This window comes from Salmo salar, chromosome 13 (assembly GCF_965601325.2).
Source record: "Salmo salar chromosome 13, fSalSal1, whole genome shotgun sequence".
In the NCBI taxonomy this organism is placed as follows: Eukaryota; Metazoa; Chordata; class Actinopteri; order Salmoniformes; family Salmonidae; genus Salmo; species Salmo salar.
The window spans coordinates 93,317,789-93,340,546 of record NC_138303.1 but is presented as its reverse complement, the minus strand read 5'-3'; the positions used below and the strand labels follow the sequence as shown (position 1 = coordinate 93,340,546).

General features: G+C 43.6%; 1 long non-coding RNA gene and 1 pseudogene across 2 annotated transcripts; one reads left to right on the top strand and one right to left on the bottom strand.

Annotated features, from left to right (window-relative positions):
* LOC106568214 (BTB/POZ domain-containing adapter for CUL3-mediated RhoA degradation protein 3-like) lies at window positions 1–12,093 on the top strand (annotated as a pseudogene). The gene is made up of 7 exons (XR_014380185.1): window positions 1–1,238; window positions 7,196–7,409; window positions 7,649–7,818; window positions 7,960–8,046; window positions 8,163–8,215; window positions 8,969–9,164; window positions 9,295–12,093. The product of XR_014380185.1 is annotated as a BTB/POZ domain-containing adapter for CUL3-mediated RhoA degradation protein 3-like (transcript).
* A 4,191-nt stretch (window positions 12,094–16,284) lies between these two features.
* On the bottom strand, window positions 16,285–17,760 carry LOC106568220 (uncharacterized). Its single transcript, XR_001320246.3, has 3 exons — window positions 17,571–17,760; window positions 17,171–17,285; window positions 16,285–17,029 (listed from the first exon to the last, which is right to left on the bottom strand). It is a non-coding gene; the product is annotated as an uncharacterized LOC106568220 (long non-coding RNA).
* Window positions 17,761–22,758: the final 4,998 nt, after the last annotated feature.

Sequence of the window (22,758 nt, the reverse complement as noted above, 5' to 3'; positions counted from 1 at the left end):
CAGGCACGTGTGTTGTGACTGAGTATGTGACAGAGAACATCGTTTTTGTGTCATTATTATCTGGTTTCCTCGGTGATTTTACCCACGCAACGCACCAGTGTCTAAAAATTGAACAAAACAGGGAATAGTCTAAAATTGGAGTGGAGGATACGTTTATAAATGATAATGAATCGTTTCGTGGTGGGATGCGTTTATTGGGTAATGATACATATGTAGGAGACCCGTTTGAGGTGTTGGAAAATGTGAAGTATGCGCTGGGAAAAGTTGTCTATCAGAGTGACCAGGCGTGGTCTTATTTTGATAAATTATATTTCTGAAGAAAATAGGAAAATTGCAGTGGGCATTACAAGAATCCGAACAACAGAAGTATTGTGCTTTGAACTTCGGAGCAGAGCACCCATCAAAGGAGTCATTTCAGGAGTAACGACGGATGTTCAGGTTGAATACCTGAAGAGGATTATTGTTGTGGTTGGTGCCCGGCGTCTGACCCGCTGGGTGAATGGAGACAAATAAGTCTATCGGCCCTGTATTTTTTATTATATATATATATATATAAAGAGCGCCTACCTACGCAAAGATTGGGTATGTATGATACGCTGTAGGAGATTTGTAAAAATGTTTAAGGATTTGGCCATGTTTCAAGTGTGTGCAGACGGACGGAGTATGCTGAAGAATGGTGTATAGAAGGACGATCGGTGTTGCAATTGTGGTGGGGATCATGTTCCTGGTGAAGGAGATTGAGGTGGCAAAAGTTAGAGCGTTCAATCGAATGCGGATGGAATTTAAATAATTGAGAATACAAGCGACGTTAGTGAAGATATTGTAGTGGAGGTAGCACAGCCTGTAGTAAATGTTTTCTGACAGGCCTGGATTTTGTGGCGTTCAGTGGCACAATTATAAACTGTACGGCTCCAGTCTCAAAGAAGTCAAACAACTGGACATTATTGTGGCTGCGGCAGAAAAGTTTTTGGGACTATCTAAGATTTCAAAGTGGCAGGCTGCTGGCGCCGGAAGACGGCCCGCCCTCCCATCTCAGATCCGTTTTTTTATTTTTAAGAGAAAGTTGAATGAATCTTTTTTTGTTTGTTGATAGTTTCGTTTTTGGGTAATCTTGTTTCCATCCCGAATAGTAAAATGTGCGAACGTCAATATAACGTTACCATAGAAGTCTGTGTCTGTGTGTAACACGATCTAGCCAGCCAACTTTGTGTTTCCAGGCTGACTGACCGGGTCCTATGGTACGTTTTTTTTTTATATATCTGGCTAACTAACGTTAGTTAACTAGTAACTGGGCGATTCGACAATTAAGATAATGTTATAGTACACACACGACTAGATAGTTATGTAACGTTTAATCTACAGGATGTAGCTAGCTAGGCTTTTGTCTAGCGGAATTCTTGACAACCTGGAACCACAGATAGTAACGACGCAACTTAGGTAGCTGCTATGTAGCTAACTGTTTGCTAGCTAGCCAACCGTCCTGCTAAAACAACAATGGATTTGCTAGCGGGGGTCCCTAAAACAATTGCTTTCAAGGCTAGCTAGCATTCACATGAAGTCAGCTAGCCAGACCAGAGTTAGCAAGTTCGATCCAGATAAATGGCTAGATAACTATTCAGTAGCTGTAGTGTAAGTATTGCTTTCTGTGTTTAACTAGTAGTTAGATTCCGCTAGCTAGCTAACGTTAGTTAACATGAAACGGCTTTGAACTTTTGATGACAAGCTAGCAGGTTAGACTTGTCATTGGCCCCATATATATTGTTATTGGCCCCATATATTATATTATTAGCTAACTATTTACCCCTGTTTAAGAACCGGGTTTGTTCTGGTTTTTTTGGCTCGTTAAAAACGGATAGTTTTTAAACAAACGAGCTAGTTATGATGGCACCCATGTGTATGGGTTTTGAACGCAAACCTGCTAGCTTGTCATCAAAAGTTCAAAATCAAATTGTATTAGTCACCTGCGCCGAATACAACAGGTGTAGACCTTCCAGTGAAATGCTTACTTATAAGCCCCTAACCAACAGTGCAGTTAAAAAAAATACGGATAAGAATAAGAGATAAAAGGAACAAATAATTAAAGAGCAGCAGTAAAAAATAACAATATATACAGGGGGGTGCCGGTACAGAGTCAATGTGCGGGGGCACCGGTTAGTTGAAGTAGTATGTACATGTAGGTAGAATTAATTAAAGTGACTATGCATAGATGACAACAGAGAGTTGGGAGGGGGGCGGGGTCAATGCAAATAGTCTGGGTAGCCATTTGACTAGATGTTCAGGAGTCTTATGGCTTGGGGGTAGAAGCTGTTTAGAAGCCTCTTGGACCTAGACGGCGCTCCGGTACCGCTTGCCATGTGGTAGCAGAGAGAACAGTCTATGACTAGTGTGGTGGAGTCTTATTTATTTATTTCACCTTTATTTAACCAGGTAGGCTAGTTGAGAACAAGTTCTCATTTACAACTGCGACCTGGCCAAGATAAAGCAAAGCAGTGTGACACAGACAACAACACAGAGTTACACATGGAGTAAACAATAAACAAGCCAATAACACAATAAACAAGTTAATGACACAGTAGGAAAAAAAGAAAGTCTATATACAGTGTGTGCAAAAGGAGGTAGGCAATAAATAGGCCATAGGAGCGAATAATTACAATTTAGCAGATTAACACTGGAGTGATAAATGAGCATATGATAATGTGCAAGTGGAAATACTGGTGTGCAAAAGAGCAGAAAAGTAAATAAAATAAAAACAGTATGGGGATGAGGTAGGTAGATTGGGTGGGCAATTTACAGATGGACTATGTACAGCTGCAGCGATCGGTTAGCAGCTCAGGTAGCTGATGTTTAAAGTTGGTGAGGGAAATAAAAGTCTCCAACTTCAGCGATTTTTGCAATTCGTTCCAGTCACTGGCAGCAGAGAACTGGAAGGAAAGGCGGCCAAATGAGGTGTTGGCTTTGGGGATGATCAGTGAGATATACCTGCTGGAACGTGTGCTACGGGTGGGTGTTGTTATCGTGACCAGTGAACTGAGATAAGGCGGAGCTTTACCTAGCATAGACTTATAGATGACCTGGAGCTTGTGGGTCTGGTGACGAATATGTAGCGAGGGCCAGCCGACTAGAGCATACAGGCCGCAGTGGTGGGTGGTATAAGGTGATTTGGTAACAAAACGGATGGCACTGTAATAGACTGCATCCAGTTTGCTGAGTATAGTAATGGAAGCTATTTTGTAGATGACATCGCCGAATTCGAGGATCGGTAGGATAGTCAGTTTTACTAGGGTAAGTTTGGCGGCGTGAGTGAAGGAGGCTTTGTTGCGAAATAGAAAGCCAATTCTAGATTTGATTTTGGATTGGAGATGTTTAATATGAGTCTGGAAGGAGAGTTTACAGTCTAACCAGACACCTAGGTATTTATAGTTGTCCACATATTCTAGGTCGGAACCGTCCAGGGTGGTGATGCTAGTCGGGTGGGCAGGTGCAGGCAGCGAACGGTTGAAAAGTATGCATTTGGTTTTACTAGCGTTTAAGAGCAGTTGGAGGCCACGGAAGGAGTGTTGTATGGCATTGAAGCTCATTTGGAGGTTTGTTAGCACAGTGTCCAAGGAAGGGCCAGAAGTATACAGAATGGTGTCGTCTGCGTAGAGGTGGATCAGGGAATCGCCCGCAGCAAGAGCGACTTCATTGATATATACAGAGAAAAGAGTCGGCCCGAGAATTGAACCCTGTGGTACCCCCATAGAGACTGCCAGAGGTCCGGACAACATGCCCTCTGATTTGACACACTGAACTCTGTCTGCAAAATAGTTGGTGAACCAGGCGAGGCAGTCATTAGAAAAACCAAGGCTATTGAGTCTGCCGATAAGAATACGGTGATTGACAGAGTCGAAAGCCTTGGCCAGGTCGATGAAGACGGCTGCACAGTACTGTCTTTTATCGATGGCGGTTATGATATCGTTTAGTACCTTGAGCGTGGCAGAGGTGCACCCGTGACCGGCTCAAAAACCTTTGACAACTATTAGGGCCTTCCTCTGACACCGCCTGGTATAGAGGTCCTGGATGGCAGGAAGCTTGGCCCCAGTGATGTACTGGGCCGTTCGCACTAGAGGTCGACCGATTATGATTTTTCAATGCCGACACCGATTATTGGAGGACCAATACCGATTAATCGGCCAATTTTTTTCCCATTAGATTTTATTATTTATTTGTAATAATGACAATTACAACAATACTGAATGAACACTTATTTTAACTCAATAAAATCAATTTAGCCTCAAATAAATAATGAAACATGTTCAATTTGGTTTAAATAATGCAAAAACAAAGTGTTGGAGAAGAAAGTAAAAGTGCAATATGTGCCATGTAAAAAAGCTAACGTTTAAGTTCCTTGCTCAGAACATGAGAACATATGAAAGCTGGTGGTTCCTTTTAACATGAGTCTTCAATATTCCCAGGTAAGATGTTTTAGGTTGTAGATATTATAGGAATTATAGGACTATTTCTCTCTATACGATTTGCATTTCATATACCTTTGACTATTGGATGTTCTTATAGGCACTTTAGTCTTGCCAGTGTAACAGTATAGCTTCCGTCCCTCCTCGCTCCTACCTGGGCTTGAACCAGGAACACATCGACAACAGCCACCCTCGAAGCAGCATTACCCACGTAGAGGAAGGGGAAACAACTACTCCAAGTCTCAGAGCGAGTGACGTTTGAAACGCTATTAGCGCGCACCCGGCTAACTAGCTAGCCATTTAACATCGGTTACACCAGCCTAATCTCGGGAGTTGACAGGCTTGAAGTCATAAACAGCGCAATGCTTGAAGCATTGCGAAGAGCTCCTGGCAAAACGCACAAGTGCTATTTTGAATGAATGCTTACGAGCCTGCTGCTGTCTACCACCGCTCAGTCAGACTGCTCTATCAAATCAGACTTAATTATAACATAATAACACACAGAAATACGAGCCTTAGGTCATTAATATGGTCGAATCCGGAAACTATCATCTCGAAAACAAAACGTTATTCCTGTTACATTGCACAATCTTCAATGTTATGTCATAATTACGTAAAATTCTGGCAAATTAGTTCGCAACGAGCCAGGCGGCCCAAACTGTTGCATATACCCTGACTGCGTGCAATGAACGCAAAATGACACAATTTCACCTGGTTAATATTGCCTGCTAACCTGGATTTCTTTTAGCTAAATATGCAGGTTTAAAAATATATACTTCTGTGTATTGATTTTTAAGAAAGGCATTGATGTTTATGATTGGGTACAGTCGTGCAACGATTGTGCTTTTTTCGCAAATGCGCTTTTGTTAAATCATCCCCGTTTGGCGAAGTCTGCTGTCTTTGTTAGGAAGAAATAGTCTTCACAGTTCGCAACGAGCCAGGCGGCCCAAACTGCTGCATATACCCTGACTCTGTTTGCAAGAGAAGTGACACACTTTCCCTAGTTAAAATAAATTCATGTTAGCAGGCAATATTAACTAAATATGCAGGTTTAAAAATATATACTTGTGTATTGATTGTAAGAAAGGCATTGATGTTTATGGTTGGAGCAACGTGTACCTAGGCGATTATATGCAACGCAGGACAGGCTAGATAAACTAGTAATATCATCAACCATGTATAGTTAACTAGTGATTATGATTGATTGATTGATTGTTTTTTATAAGATAAGTTTAATGCTAGCTAGCAACTTATCTTAGCTTCTTACTGCATTCGCGTAACCTCGTGGAGTGCAATGTAAAGCAGGTGTTTAGAGCGTTGGACTAGTTAACCGTAAGTTTGCATAATTGAATCCCTGAGCTGACAAGGTAAAAATCTGTCGTTCTGCCCCTGAACAAGGCAGTTATAACCCACCGTTCCTAGGCCGTCATTGAAAATAAGAATGTGTTCTTAACTGACTTGCCTAGTTACATAAAGGTCTAAAAAAATAAAAAATAAATCGGCGTCCAAAAATACCGATTTCTGATTGTTATGAAAACTTGAAAACGGCCCTAATTAATCGGCCATTCCGATTAATCGGTCGACCTCTACTTTTGAGGATCTGAGGACCCATTCCGAATCTTTTCAGTCTCCTGAGGGGGAATAGGTTTTGTCGTGCCCGCTTCACGACTGTCATGGTGTGCTTGGACAAGGCACTATGGTGGTCTGCTTAAAACATGTTGGTATTACACACTCGGACAGGGAGAGGTTGAAAATGTCAGTGAAGACACTTGCTAGTTGGTCAGCGCATGCTCGCAGTACACGTCCTGGTAATCCGTCTGGCCCTGCGGCCTTGTGAATGTTGACCTGTCTAAAGGTCTTACTCACATCGGCTGTGGAGAGCGTGGTCACACTCATGTCGTGTCACTGGGCAGCTCTCAGTTGTGCTTCCCTTTGTAGTCTGTAATGGTTTGCAGGCCCTGCCACATCCGACGAGCGTCAGAGCCGGTGTAGTACAACTCGATCTTAGTCTTGTATTGACGGTTTGTCAGAGGGCATAGCGGGATTTCTTATAAGCTTCCGGGTTAGAGTCCCGCTCCTTGAAAGAGGAAGGTCTAGCCTTTAGCTCAGTGTGGATGCTGCCTGTAATCCATGGCTTCTGGTTGGGGTATGTATGTACGGTCACTGTGGGGACGACTTCATCGATGCACTTATTGATGAAGCCAATGACATGTGGTGTACTCCTCAATGCCAGTGGAGGAATCCTGGCACATATTCCAGTCTGTGCTAGCAAAACAGTCATGTAGCTTAGCATCTGCTTCATCTGACCACTTTTTTTTTTTTTTTTCTAGGTGCTTCCTGCTTTAATTTTTGCTTGTAAACAGGAATCAGGAGGATGGAATTATGGTCAGATTTGCCAAATGGAGGGCGAGGGAGAGCTTTCTATGCGTCTTTGTGTGTGGAGTATAGGTGGTCTGGAGTTCTTTTCCCTCTGGTTGCACATTTAACATGCTGATAGAAATTTGGTAAAAGTGATTTAAGTTTCCCTGCATTAAAGTCCTCGGCTACTCGGAGCGCCAGCTCTGGGTGAACGTTTTCTTGTTTGCTTATGGCAGTTTTATGTTAACTAGCTAGCTAGCGGAACTACTAACGTTAAACACAGAAAGCAATACTTGCAATTTATTTGGGGTGCCTGATTGATATCAGCTGTGAAGTTCATCATTGTAGCTATTGACAAAAATTTTGACTGTTTTGACTCGCAGGAAGAGATGTCAGGAGTAAGTGCGGTGAGCTCGGCGTTGCCTGCGGCTACAACCCGTACCACCTCATTCAAGGGCTCCTGCCCCAGCTCAAAGTATGTGAAGCTGAACGTGGGCGGGGCACTCTACTACACCACCATGCAGACCCTCACCAAGCAGGACACCATGCTCAAGGCCATGTTCAGCGGTAGGATGGAGGTCCTCACAGACAGCGAAGGTATTGATGATGACATGGGTTGACTGCACCCAGGGTTTCCCAAACCTTTGTCCACTGCCAAGTCTTGACACTCCATGTTCCTTCGTGTTGCATAGGATACATTTCTCCCAGGCTAGCTGCCCTTGCTTGCCTCCCATCATGTCTTCTGAGATGGCGCTATATGAAGACGCACAGTCTACTATCTCCACTCTGTTGTCTCTGCCACTTCTCAATGTAATGAGCCCTGTCCTCTGCTGCAGGCTGGATCCTTATTGACAGGTGTGGGAAGCACTTTGGGACCATTCTGAACTACCTGCGTGACGGTGCTGTACCTCTGCCTGAGATCTGGAGAGAGGTGGAAGAGCTCCTGGCAGAGGCCAAGTATTACCTGGTGCAGGGGTTAGCTGATGAGTGCCATGCTGCCTTACAGGTATTGTGTATCACCTTAACATACTGTAAACAATTACCTGTAATTCATCTCTATCTTGGTGTCTCTCCTTCTTTGTGTGCTTGTGTGGCCCATCATGCCGTCATTGAATTATTTGTGTCCTGTTTTCCTCCATGCGTTCAGAACAAAGATATGTATGAGCCCTTCTGTAAAGTGCCCTTGGTCACTTCATCAAAGGAAGAATAGAGACTCATATCTACCTCCAACAAGGTACAAAAAAAACATTTCACAATTTACATGTATGATTAGACAGACATGTCACAATATTGTATTCTGTTTGTTTCTCAACACTGACTTCCTCTGTGCCTTTTAATGTTGTATTACAGCCCACAGTCAAGCTGTTATACAACAGGAGCAACAACAAGTACTCTTACACCAGGTAAGCTAAACATTGCATATGATTGTGGGAAAATACTTATAATGAGCACATCACTGTGTTTCTTAAATGTATGTGTGAAGGGGATTGTATCAATTATCATTTATTTAACTTGTATAGCACTTTTCATTACAGAAAATAATATCAAAGTGCATAAAAAGTGAAACAAACAAATTTAAATTGATGAAGATTAAATGTCTATTTGGTTTTGGCTGAAAGGCTGGGAGTTGAGGCACTTTGGATTGGAAAGGCAGTGTAGCTTCAGCGGAGGGGGCATCGGTGTTTCTCACTGGCTGTACCAAAGACAGTCTGACAAACGGGCCCGGAGCTCTTCATCAGTGCACCACATTTGCTTCTCCGACGGTCAGATCCTCCATAGGACCCGGTCCTCCATTGAGGAACATGTAGCACCCACCTGGGTAATGCCACAGCTGCTGAAAAGAGCACGAAAAGCCACCACATCTTGGCAGTGGTTAAGAACAGTCCCTGAGTCTCTTCTGCCATCTCTAGACACAGCATGCGGTACTTGTTGTAATTCTTCCCGACAGATGAAACAATTAAGCCGGGGCCGCATTATATGAATCCAAACAGCTAATGTTAGCTAGCTATGATCCAAGATAAACTTTTCATCCCAATTCTGAAAATCAGAGTCAAGACCACGAGATGTAAGTGATCAACCCCCAGAGCAGTTGTGTATAGCGATTTAAACCGATTGACAACCATACATTAACATCTGGTGTCATTACCTTTTCACAGCAACTCTGATGACAACATGCTGAAAAACATCGAGCTGTTTGACAAGCTCTCTCTGCGCTTCAACGGCCGTGTGCTCTTCATCAAGGACGTGATCGGGGATGAGATCTGCTGCTGGTCATTCTATGGGCAGGGCCGTAAGATCGCTGAGGTGTGCTGTACCTCCATAGTCTACGCCACAGAGAAGAAGCAAACCAAGGTAATTGGTTTCCCACAGCAAGAGCACAGAAAATGTATGATATGAATGTTGCTTGCTTGCTCTGGCTCCTGTCAGTGAGTAGCCTTGTATTTGTACCTAGAGTGGTCTAAGCAGTATAGTCTTTCCTCAGGTGGAGTTCCCAGAGGCTCGTATCTATGAGGAGACACTCAACATCCTGCTGTATGAGTCTCAGGACGGGCGTGGTCCAGACAACGCTCTACTGGAGGCTACAGGGGGCGCTGCAGGCCGATCCCACCACCTGGATGAGGACGAGGAACGGGAACTCATCGAGAGGGTGCGACGCATTCACATCAAACGCCCTGATGACCGCACCCACCACCACCAGTAACTATACCAGCCAACCAACATTATCACCACCAGTAACTATACCAGCCAACCAACATTATCACCACCAGTAACTATACCAGCCAACCAACATTATCACCACCAGTAACTATACCAGCCAACCAACATTGTCACCACCAGTAACTATACCAGCCAACCAACATTATCACCACCAGTAACTATACCAGCCAACCAACATTATCACCACCAGTAACTATACCAGCCAACCAACATTATCACCACCAGTAACTATACCAGCCAACCAACATTATCACCACCAGTAACTATATCAGCCAACCAACATTATCACCACCAGTAACTATATCAGCCAACCAACATTATCACCACCAGTAACTATACCAGCCAACCAACATTATCACCACCAGTAACTATACCAGCCAACCAACATTATCACCACCAGTAACTATACCAGCCAACCAACATTATCACCACCAGTTACTATATCAGCCAACCAACATTATCACCACCAGTTACTATACCAGCCAACCAACATTATCACCACCAGTAACTATACCAGCCAACCAACATTATCACCACCAGTAACTATACCAGCCAACCAACATTATCACCACCAGTAACTATACCAGCCAACCAACATTATCACCACCAGTAACTATACCAGCCAACCAACATTATCACCACCAGTAACTATACCAGCCAACCAACATTATCACCACCAGTAACTATACCAGCCAACCAACATTATCACCACCAGTAACTATACCAGCCAACCAACATTATCACCACCAGTAACTATACCAGCCAACCAACATTATCACCACCAGTAACTATATCAGCCAACCAACATTATCACCACCAGTTACTATATCAGCCAACCAACATTATCACCACCAGTAACTATACCAGCCAACCAACATTATCACCACCAGTAACTATACCAGCCAACCAACATTATCACCACCAGTAACTATACCAGCCAACCAACATTGTCAGTATCCGCAGTGACTATTACCCATCACTGACAGAGAACAAGTGCGATCACACAATACCCACAGGTAATCTCACATCCTTGACATTGACCGCAAGTGACCTCTGTGCTTCTGCATCACAGCCACTAATGAATTTTGCCAGTTTCTAATCATGATTATAAACTGGGTGGTTCGAGCCCTGAATGCTGATTGGCTGACAGCCGTGGTATATCAGACCGTATACCACGGGTATGACAAAACATTTATTTTTACTACTCTAATTACGTTGGCAACCAGTTTTATAATAGCAATAAGGCACCTCAGGGGTTTGTGGTATATGGCCATATACCACACCCCCTCATGCCTTATTGCTTAAGTAGAGCATGGTTTGTGTGTTGTCCCAAATGGCCGTATCAGTGTTTTCTAAACCCTCCATAAGAGCTGTTCTTTTTATCAGTGGTCAAAGAAGACTTATTTGACCCCCTGTATTTCCATATGTTTTGTATGTCTCATCTTTGTATGAATGTTGACATGTTACGTGTCCAGTAGGAGATCTGGTGCCTTAAGTCTGTGGTCTTGTGCCTTAAATCTGTGGGTGTAAGTGCAGCTTACAATCTGATTTACTTTATCGTGTCACTACAACATTGCATGGAAGTTCATGTATTGTCACAGAGTAGCTAGTTCAGGTCAATTGTATTTCAGTGATTATAGTAATACACTGTAACAATACCTTTTCCGACCACTTCCATTTTTAGAGATGTTTTATGAGAGAAAAAAGAAACCTGCACGCTGCTCTTGCTAGTGTGACTGGTCTTTATTAAGCTTTATGTATTGTCCTCAAGGCCCTTTGTCAGAGCTTTTGTGAGTGTTTTTTCATTTGCACCTTTATGTAGACATTGCTCCACCCACAGCCGATCGATGCATCGAATGGGGTTCGAGTCAAGGACAGATATATTCATTAGCTTGAATTGGTGATATATGCAAACTGTATCTAGAGCGAAAGAAACTCACCTATTTAGACGAGGTGCTGGCTAGAACATTGTCCATCCAAACGTTGGATATTAGGTTATTAAAATATTGCATCTGAGCTCCTAGTGTGCGGCTCTCCTTTAATTTTGCTTCTATTTTCTGTTTGTACTCATTTCATCCAGCAGAGGGTGTTGTGTACAAAGACACTGAACGTGTGCTAAGTTGTTGAAGTTACCCCTAGACGCTGATCTTGGTTCAGTTTTGTATTTCCCCCACTAATGGATAAGGGTTGGGAAGCTGACCCTAGATATTTGCCTAGGGGAACTTTTTCCCAGAGCAATATGTTACAATCCACCCCTGAATTGTAAGTGGTATGAATACATCCACCTTTTATATTGTAGTCATGGATTAATGATTTTTTTGGCATCCTAGAGAACCTTTGAGATGCTGGATGTGTAATTAAATGGATGTTATTGCTTCCTGTTACAAGAATTCCTTGAGGGCGACGTTACAAGACAACTTGTTTGGAAGACCGATGGCAAGAAATGAAACCAAGCACATCCAGACAGCAAATAATGTCACAATTTTACACAGTAATTTCCCTGGTAAAAGTGTCTTTTGCACTGTATTTAACACATTTCCTACAATAAAGATTTTTATGAATACATTAGTTGGTTTTAATGTAAATATGGTACAGCATCTTTGTAAGAAAGTATACAAATGATGACACAGCCTATTGCTTCAAAATAAATGTTTGACTATTTTAACCATATTGCTGATATCTAGTGAAAATATCCCCAGAAAATGAACCATATTTTACAAATGAGCCCTAATATAGTAATCACAACTGAGATCATGTATGTGATGTGTAGCTTAATAACAGGTGAAGTTTTTGTCAGAGTGGAACATCTGTAATTTCTTTGGGATTTTCTCCACAGTATGAACCATTTGTCAAGATATCAGTTAATATGAAGGGATTGTGAAATGCTCTTGAGTTTTGGTAATATGTCCAACCCTTCTAGAGAGGATGCAGGTTCTCATTTATGATATAAGTCCCAAGATGCCTCAAACCTTGTAGAATCAGATTATTGGCCCAGTCCATTACTTTGATAAGTGCAAGGGATCCAGTTCAATTTTGAATCATTGGACAGAACTTTGAGTTGATTCCTGAGTAAAAATAAGAAGTGTTCATGTCGTAGCCTACTGTTTATCAATAGTTTACAAAACGTATTTGTTCATTTGAGAATTGAATGGCCACTCAGTCTTTCAGTTTCATACTCGCCACCATCAGATGGCCATTGTTTGCTCTGTAAATCATTGGTCTCCTGGCCACTCTCCAAGTCAACAATCCCCTCTCTGCCAGGCTGGATATCAAACTTAACACTGCAAACGACCACAACATTAAATAACACTACATACAATTTTGGCAACAAGTAGCATTTTCTTTAGACTACAGTAGTATTGAGTTGAACACTGGTCTTACCTGCCCTGGACTACTTTAATACAGTGCTGCTTGTTGGCCAGCAGACAACTTGGTCAGGGCCTCAAACAGGTAGTCACACTGCAGCACCAGGTCCCCCTGAGCAAATAGACAATGCAACAATAGAAATGCAAATGTTCTACTATTCTATTCTGAAAATAATATGTGCAAAAGCTTAATAAAAAAAAAATACATTTGTGCACATCAATGATGAGCGTTTTGCGCAGCCAACCTTTTGCTTGATATCCTCACATTGGATATGGAGGATCAGGAAGTTGTCACTCAGGTTGCTGACTGACACACCTGGAAGAACACACAACCCAGATACTTAGAACAGTGGTTGAATGAACACAGTGCATTACACTGTGAGAACAGAACTTGATACATGCACACACGCCTAGGCAGCTTTATTCCTCTCAGTGGTGCTAACCTTTGGGGTTGTTGAACTCCACTCGCTGTTTGATCTTGGCCTCCTCCACCAGGTAGGCTGCAGTTCCAGTGTAGATGAGCTGTCTGAAGCGAGGCCTGAAGCCATTCCTGTCGTACTTCACCACAGGAACACTACTGGGTATGGCGCTTACTTTAATTAGACCTTAAGGTACATTTTTTTTTACTTTAACATAGCTCACTTAACTCCATTTGTTTACCTTGATGCGCTCTTGCCGAATCATCTGATAGGCTTTTATGTGGATGTCTTCCTCACCTGACCAGATAAGTCAACTGGTCAAAAATGCTGGTCATTATCACTGTGGCTCTCTGTAAGAGGCACACAATTGGGCACATAATTCATCAGCACAAGGTCTCAGCCTCACTTATCCTGATGTCCACAAATGGTCTGCACACATTGTGAGGGTAGTTCTCTTTTCTTCCTTTGAATAGGGAACTGGTCAATCCCTTGATTTGTAACTGGAAATGGGGTAAGCAAACACAACTGAAATGTATAGTGTGATCATTGAGGTGAGCCCTATGGTCAAGTAGGGTACAAATCTGCATTAAATGGCTTGTAGAGTAGGCCTACCTGTGATTCCTTGTACGTACTTCCGTAAAATGTGCTGGCTGTAGAGTTTCCTCGACATCTGTGAGGCCTACAAGTATAAATGTATGTAATGGGTGTACAGTATACTCATTACAGAGGAGGCTGGTGGGAGAAACTAGGAGGACGGGCTCATTGTAATGGGTGTACAGTATACTCATTACAGAGGAGGCTGGTGGGAGAAACTATAGGAGGACGGGCTCATTGTAATGGGTGTACAGTATACTCATTACAGAGGAGGCTGGTGGGAGAAACTAGGAGGACGGGCTCATTGTAATGGGTGTACAGTATACTCATTACAGAGGAGGCTGGTGGGAGAAACTATAGGAGGACGGGCTCATTGTAATGGGTGTACAGTATACTCATTACAGAGGAGGCTGTTGGGAGAAACTATAGGAGGACGGGCTCATTGTAATGGGTGTACAGTATACTCATTACAGAGGAGGCTGGTGGGAGAAACTAGGAGGACGGGCTCATTGTAATGGGTGTACAGTATACTCATTACAGAGGAGGCTGGTGGGAGAAACTATAGGAGGACGGGCTCATTGTAATGGGTGTACAGTATACTCATTACAGAGGAGGCTGGTGGGAGAAACTAGGAGGACGGGCTCATTGTAATGGGTGTACAGTATACTCATTACAGAGGAGGCTGGTGGGAGAAACTATAGGAGGACGGGCTCATTGTAATGGGTGTACAGTATACTCATTACAGAGGAGGCTGTTGGGAGAAACTATAGGAGGACGGGCTCATTGTAATGGGTGTACAGTATACTCATTACAGAGGAGGCTGGTGGGAGAAACTAGGAGGACGGGCTCATTGTAATGGGTGAACAGTATGCTCATTACAGAGGAGGCTGGTGGGAGAAACTAGGAGGACGGGCTCATTGTAATGGGTGTACAGTATGCTCATTACAGAGGAGGCTGGTGGGAGAAACTATAGGAGGACGGGCTCATTGTAATGGGTGTACAGTATACTCATTACAGAGGAGGCTGGTGGGAGAAACTAGGAGGACGGGCTCATTGTAATGGGTGTACAGTATACTCATTACAGAGGAGGCTGGTGGGAGAAACTAGGAGGACGGGCTCATTGTAATGGGTGTACAGTATACTCATTACAGAGGAGGCTGGTGGGAGAAACTAGGAGGACGGGCTCATTGTAATGGGTGTACAGTATACTCATTACAGAGGAGGCTGGTGGGAGAAACTAGGAGGACGGGCTCATTGTAATGGGTGTACAGTATACTCATTACAGAGGAGGCTGGTGGGAGAAACTAGGAGGACGGGCTCATTGTAATGGGTGTACAGTATACTCATTACAGAGGAGGCTGGTGGGAGAAACTAGGAGGACGGGCTCATTGTAATGGGTGTACAGTATACTCATTACAGAGGAGGCTGGTGGGAGAAACTAGGAGGACGGGCTCATTGTAATGGGTGTACAGTATACTCATTACCGTGGAGGAGGCTGGTGGGAGAAACTATAGGAGGACGGGCTCATTGTAATGGGTGTACAGTATACTCATTACAGAGGAGGCTGGTGGGAGAAACTAGGAGGACGGGCTCATTGTAATGGGTGTACAGTATACTCATTACAGAGGAGGCTGGTGGGAGAAACTATAGGAGGACGGGCTCATTGTAATGGGTGTACAGTATACTCATTACAGAGGAGGCTGGTGGGAGAAACTAGGAGGACGGGCTCATTGTAATGGGTGTACAGTATGCTCATTACAGAGGAGGCTGGTGGGAGAAACTAGGAGGACGGGCTCATTGTAATGGGTGTACAGTATGCTCATTACAGAGGAGGCTGGTGGGAGAAACTAGGAGGACGGGCTCATTGTAATGGGTGTACAGTATACTCATTACAGAGGAGGCTGGTGGGAGAAACTAGGAGGACGGGCTCATTGTAATGGGTGTACAGTATACTCATTACAGAGGAGGCTGGTGGGAGAAACTAGGAGGACGGGCTTATTGTAATGGGTGTACAGTATACTCATTACAGAGGAGGCTGGTGGGAGAAACTAGGAGGACGGGCTCATTGTAATGGGTGTACAGTATACTCATTACAGAGGAGGCTGGTGGGAGAAACTAGGAGGACGGGCTCATTGTAATGGGTGTACAGTATACTCATTACAGAGGAGGCTGGTGGGAGAAACTAGGAGGACGGGCTCATTGTAATGGGTGTACAGTATACTCATTACAGAGGAGGCTGGTGGGAGAAACTAGGAGGACGGGCTCATTGTAATGGCTGGAATGAAATAAATGGAACGGATGTGTTTGATATCATTCCATTTATTACATTACAATGAGCCTATCCTCCTATAGCTCCTCCCACCATCCTCCTCTGACTCATACCATGACACACAGGTGTGTAAAATAAGTTTAGAGAATGTATTAAAGCGCAGTCAATTCCCTATTGAGACTCACTTCCTGCATAATGGGGGGAGGGGTTAGCCAAGTGTTCTTGTCCAGAACTGTTTTGGGTAGATTCTCCTTGAGCCGTGTGAGGTAGATTTGCCTGACTAACGCCAAGTACTCTGTGTTGTCAACACAGGCTGGCTGATTTCTGGTCATGAAGCCCTTGATGAACCTACAAAATATGATCACAAAGTACAACCGATTTTGAGGAGTATTTGTGGTAGATGTTGACCTTTTGTCTTTGGAGATATCTTCTGATCTTTGTCTCTTACTTAATGACCTTGACAGCCCAGGCTCTCTTCTCCCTCACTCCTGGCCTTCATGCCTCTCCAGCATGTCTCAATCTTAATGGAAGGTTTATTTGAACAGTGAGAGACAGAATAACAACAAAAAAATCCAGAACAACGCATGTCAAAAATGTTATAAAATGATTTGCATTTTAATGAGGGAAATAAGTATTTGACCCCTCTGCAAAACATGACTTAGTACTTGGTGGCAAAACCCTTGTTGGCAATCACAGAGGTCAGACGTTTCTTGTAGTTGGCCACCAGGTTTGCACACATCTCAGGAGGGATTTTGTCCCACTCCTCTTTGCAGATCTTCTCCAAGTCATTAAGGTTTCAAGGCTGACATTTGGCAACTCGAACCTCCACAGACATTGTCTGCCAGGGCGTAGCTGAAAGGGAGGGCAATGAAGTAGAGGTTCAATAACACTGCTGATGAATATACTGTAGATAGATAGGCAGCACTGTATAGCATATCTTGTGGCGCACACATACAAGCAAACACATGTTATACATGTACACATGCAACTTACATATGGGGTGGAAGCACAAAAAAGTACACTCCCATGTAAATGTCCATCTGCTTCTTGGTGTAGATTCCCAGATCTTTGTAGGGATTGACTGACACTAGGACGTACCAGCGTAGGTCTGTGGGAAATGTATTAGAATGAACATTATGAGAGATGGATGCCTGTCTGCATGGGTGCAACAACAATGTAGTGTGCTTGTTATCTACATGACCTTACAGAAAGTAAGGTAGCTCACCCTGTAGGTACAGCACATTAGCTGCTGTTTCAGCAGAGCAAAGTGCCAGTTCAATTAGGGGAGAAACACTATTTTCCCTGGCGCGTTGTGGTCTTGAGGTAGGGTGGCTTTTTGGCCGAGAGGAAGGCAATGGGATATCTCCGGACTGCGTGTAGAGGATAGACTCACGTAAATTAGGTTATTGTGGAAGCGTTTCCTCAAGTTGTCCAGGAAGGCACTCTCACTGGTGTAGGCATTCAGAAAAACGAAATCCTGGATGCCCACGCGATCCCGGGCCGTAAGGGAGCCCTCCACGTCCCGAAGGATCCGGTTACAGTGCTCCTCCAGGCTCTGACCAATCAGAGACAGGGTCCAGAACAGTTGCGTTGATATCTTATATGCAAATGCCTCCAAAGCACAACATAACAATACTGTCACAAATCTCATCAGGACATGACAGCTGTAAACTTAGTAACGACAACTAGATTACAAATCATTTATCTGCTGTATTCTTTTCAGACAAAACAATACACTGTTTTTCATATTAGTGACATGTTTTCACAGCAATAACTCAAGGAACCTTTCACTGCCAAAGGACTCATGTCCTGTCCCTCTGTGTTCTGTTTTCCTTGGAGTTATCTGCATCTGTCAGGTCTGACGCTGTGCCACGCAATGCTCATTGACACACACACACACAGATACAGGCAATCTTGTCCTAAGACAGTTCATTTCCTCTCAACGTGTCCTCATCTCTTAGCCTCGCAAAGACGTCTGATCCCGCAAGCTTACATTAAACGCTACGCGGATGTCCGCACAGCGTTTAATTTAATATTGCGGGATCAGGCGGCTTCGCGAAGCTACTCATCTCTGGCATGTGTGGGGACCTTGACCACATCCCCAGCACATGACAGATGGGAGTTCAGTTCAGGCATTCCTATCTAATCTGCTTTCATGTTCCTCAAGGAGCAATCAGTCTCTTGTCACTGTTTACAGAGGATACACACGTCCCCCTCCCCACACAAATATATTGCAAACTCCACCCATTTACCCCAAAAGCAGGGTCAAAACACAGACCAACTCCAAAGCTGTTGCACTGAAATCAACTCTTAGAAATGCTAATAATGTTATCCCTACGACGGCATTAATAATGTGTAATTTACAATACTTTTGTGCTTCCATAATTTATATTCTGAACAAAAGCCAAACTTTACTGTTATGAAAATCCAATTGTTGCTGAAGTTTCGTACCCCAAACAAATGAGCTCTTGGACCACAATACGCATCGTCACATTATCAGTCAGATCTGTTCTCCCTAATTACAGTGCTATTCATATATTTTTTTTACAAAGATGTTCAAAGTAATGCATATCAAAGTCCCTACCGTGAGTGGAAATCCTTGGTCTCAGACTGCTGTGAGCTCCAATCCCCTTTTATACTGAACATCTGGGTTTATTTAAGGGAAAGGACCGTATGGAAGGAAACATTGACATATTGCCCCCTCCATTTCCACCAATAGGAAGCCAACAATAATACAAAAAGTGAGCGAGAAAGGAAGCAGAAATGGTCTGTGTGTGTAGGTGTGGAGTCATGTATTTATTAATAACTAAGTCTTACTTATGACATCAGCTTACTTATGACATAAAGGTGAGAAACTGCTACATGTAACGTTACAGTAAAGACAATGATTACACTGTTCTATGGCTACTCTCCCTCCAAATACCTTTACACCAAATGACCCCCTTCTTGTCCTGCTCAGCAAAGCACTGTATGGCAATCCCCCTCTTAGGGGAAACAGGGCTATTTTCAGCCCCTCTTACAGGAAAGAAACACTACCAGTCCCAGTTACCAGGTGGAAGATGGCCCAAGTGCACCAACACACAAGGCAAATCATCACTTTAGTTATTTACATTGTGCCTTCCTGATGCCATTTCCCTAGGGAAAGAATGAAGGACATGCTTCCCGCTGGGCACACACGGGTTGAATCAACGTTGTTGCAACGTCATTTGTCAACCTATTGTGATGTGGAATCTACCTGGAAAAAACATTTGGATTTGAAAAAAGTAATCAACCAGTTTTCATCTCATTTCAACCAGCATTGTAAACATTGAAATTAGGGTTAAACTTAAATACAATGACTTAATCTGACTAACAGGTTCTTATATCAATCTAATTTCAACATAATACTTTTTATTTTATTTATATAACCTTTATTTAACTAGGCAATCATCAGAACTATGTAGAAGGCCAGCATCCCGGAGTCGCCTCTTCACTGTTGACATTGAGTCTGGTGTTTTGTGTGTAAAATTTAATGAAGCTGTCAGTTAAGGACTTGTGAAGCGTCTGTTTCTCAAACTAGACACTCTAATGTACTTGTCCTCTACTTAACCTGATAAAATATGTACTCTCTCAGAGCTAAACTCAGCAAAAAAAGAAACGTCCTCTCACTGTCAACTGTGTTTATTTTCAGCAAACTTAACATGTGTAAATATTTGTATGAACATAACAAGATTCAACAACTGAGACATAAACTGAACAAGTTACACAGACATTTGTCTCACAGGAATTGAATAATGTGTCCCTGAACAAAGGGGGGTCAAAATCAAAAGTAACAGTCAGTATCTGGTGTGGCCACCAGCTGCATTAAGTACTGCAGTGCATCTCCTCCTCATGGACTACACCAGATTTGCCAGTTCTTGCTGTGAGATGTTACCCCACTCTTCCACCAAGGCACCTGCAAGTTCCCGGACATTTCTGGGGGAAATGGGCCTAGCCCTCACCCTCTGATCCAACAGGTCCCAGACATACTCAATGAGATTGAGATCCGGGCTCTTCGCTGACCATGGCAGAACACTGACATTCCTGTCTTGCAGGAAATCACACACAGAACGAGCAGTATGACTGGTGGCATTGTCATGCTGGAGGGTCATGTCAGGATGAGCCTGCAGGAAGGGTACCACATGAGGGAGGAGGATGTCTTCCCTGTAACGCACAGCATTGAGATTGCCTGCAATGACAGCAAGCTCAGTCCGATGATGCTGTGACACACCGCCCCAGAACATGACGGACCCTCCACCTCCAAATCGATCCCACTCCAGAGTACAGGCCTCAGTGTAACCCTCATTCCTTCGACGATAAACGCAAATCTGACCATCACCCCTGGTGAGATAAAACCGCGACTCGTCAGCGAAGAGCACTTTTTGCCAGTCCTGTCTGGTCCAGCGGCGGTGGGTTTGTGCCCATAGGCGACGTTGTTGCCGGGGATGTCTGGTGAGGACCTGCCTTACAACAGGCCTACAAGCCCTTAGTCCAGCCTCTCTCAGCCTGTTGCGGACAGTCTGAGCACTGAGGGAGGGATTGTGCGTTCCTGGTGTAACTCGGGCAGTTGTTGTTGCCATCCTGTACTTGTCCCGCAGGAGTGATGTTCGGATGTACCGATCCTGTGCAGGTGCTGTTACACGTGGTCTGCCACTGCGAGGACGATCGGATGTCCGTCCTGTCTCCTTGTAGCGCTGTCTTAGGCGTCTCACAGTACAGACATTGCAATTAATTGCCCTAGCCACTTCTGCAGTCCTCATGCCTCCTTGCAACATGCCTAAGGCACGTTCACGCAGATGAGCAGGGACCCTGGGCATCTTTCTTTTGGTGTTTTTCAGAGTCAGTAGAAAGGCCTCTTCAGTGTCCTAAGTTTTCAGAACTGTGACGTTAAGACACTAACAGTTTACAGACGGTAGGCAATTAACGACCGTTCCACAGGTACATGTTCATCAATTGTTTATGGTTCATTGAATAAGCATTGGAAACAGTGTTTAAACCCTTTACAGTGAAGATCTATGAAGTTATTTGGATTTTTACAAATTATCTTTCAAAGACAGGGTCCTGAACGTTTCTTTTTTTGCTGAGTTTATATGTGTATCTTCTAAGCTACAGTGAATAGTTTACTATAGGAGCTGTGTGGTAAACGTAGGGGCATGATTTGAAAGCTCATGGTCCCAAGGCTCACACCCAGACCTCCACCATGCTACCAGAAGACATAGAAGTCTAAAGCTGCCTAAAACACGAGCCCTCCAGGATGTATTTCTGAGAACACAGGGGGGCAGAGAAGTGCAAAAAACCTTTTCAATCAACCACTCTAAGAAAAAAAGAAAAAAATCCTCTTCCAACCCCCATTCTCCCACCCTCTACCTGGCACAGCAACCCGTCACATCTTACATGGTTGCCAGCTCTGCAACACTGAAAACCTCTTCTATTCAGTTCTATAGTACTTTTCCCCCTGAACTGCAAGAAAGGCTTTTTCAATTTTCTGTAATGTTAAGAAAACATCCATTAAAAGATGCCCCTCCAATCCATCTTGTATGTGAAAAGCATTTTTGGTCATGTGAATAAGAAGGTGGAAACCTTTTTAAAGAGCAGTACACAATCCAGTCCACACATTCAGCCAGTATGTCTATTCAGTAATTATTCATTAGAAAACATTCAACGTCACAGTCAATTTCACACTCAACAGTCAAAACACAAAAGAGTTTTGGCCTATTTACTGCAAGCAGGGTAATGCTGAGGGGAACGACAGAGCAAGAGAAAGCACAACAGGGGGTGTGGGTGACAGTTGGGTGATGGGGCGGTGTATTCTTCTAATATGTGAACCCCAAAAGCAAGTATTTATATGTCAAGGAACAGACTATAAGGAGAAGTAATGGTCTCAGACTTGCTGAGCTATGACACCTATAGTTATCATGAGGAACAAAACAATAGAACATATTTTTTTGTCTTCTGATTTCATTACTACTGAATTGTTATTCCGATCCTCAAGGAATGTGGGTAACTGGGTTAGGGATGTGGAAGAGGTGGGGGGTTGATTTCTCCCACCTTTGAGCTACTATTTATGTTGCACTCTCCTCCCCTCCAGAATCCCTCCCTCCGATCTCCTCCCAGCCCAGCATCATGTTAAACCAATGAGACAGGTGAACAACATCACTGAAGGCGCCCCATTTGAGATGTCAGAATCAATCTGACAAAACAGAAGGAGGTCGATGGGGATCAAACCTCCCTTTCTCCCTTCCTTAGCATAAACAAGGGAACTGGGCCCTTCTTATCCACATTGAAAGTGAAAATGTCTTGAAATTCCATTATCTCGCTCTGTGCGCGAGTACACGCATACATGCTTGTGTGAGATAAAGTTTCTCTTTGCACTTGTGTTTGACACACTCTTCATTGCTGAAAACGGAAGGACCATTAAATTATACACATTAATGGTACCGGCAAACAGAAGAGAGTGCCATCTTTTCAAAAAGTCTGAAACAGGTGATAACTCACACAAAGAATGGAGAGAGAGATGTAGAGAGAGAGGGATGTGGAGAGGGAGGGAGAGAGACAGGGATGTG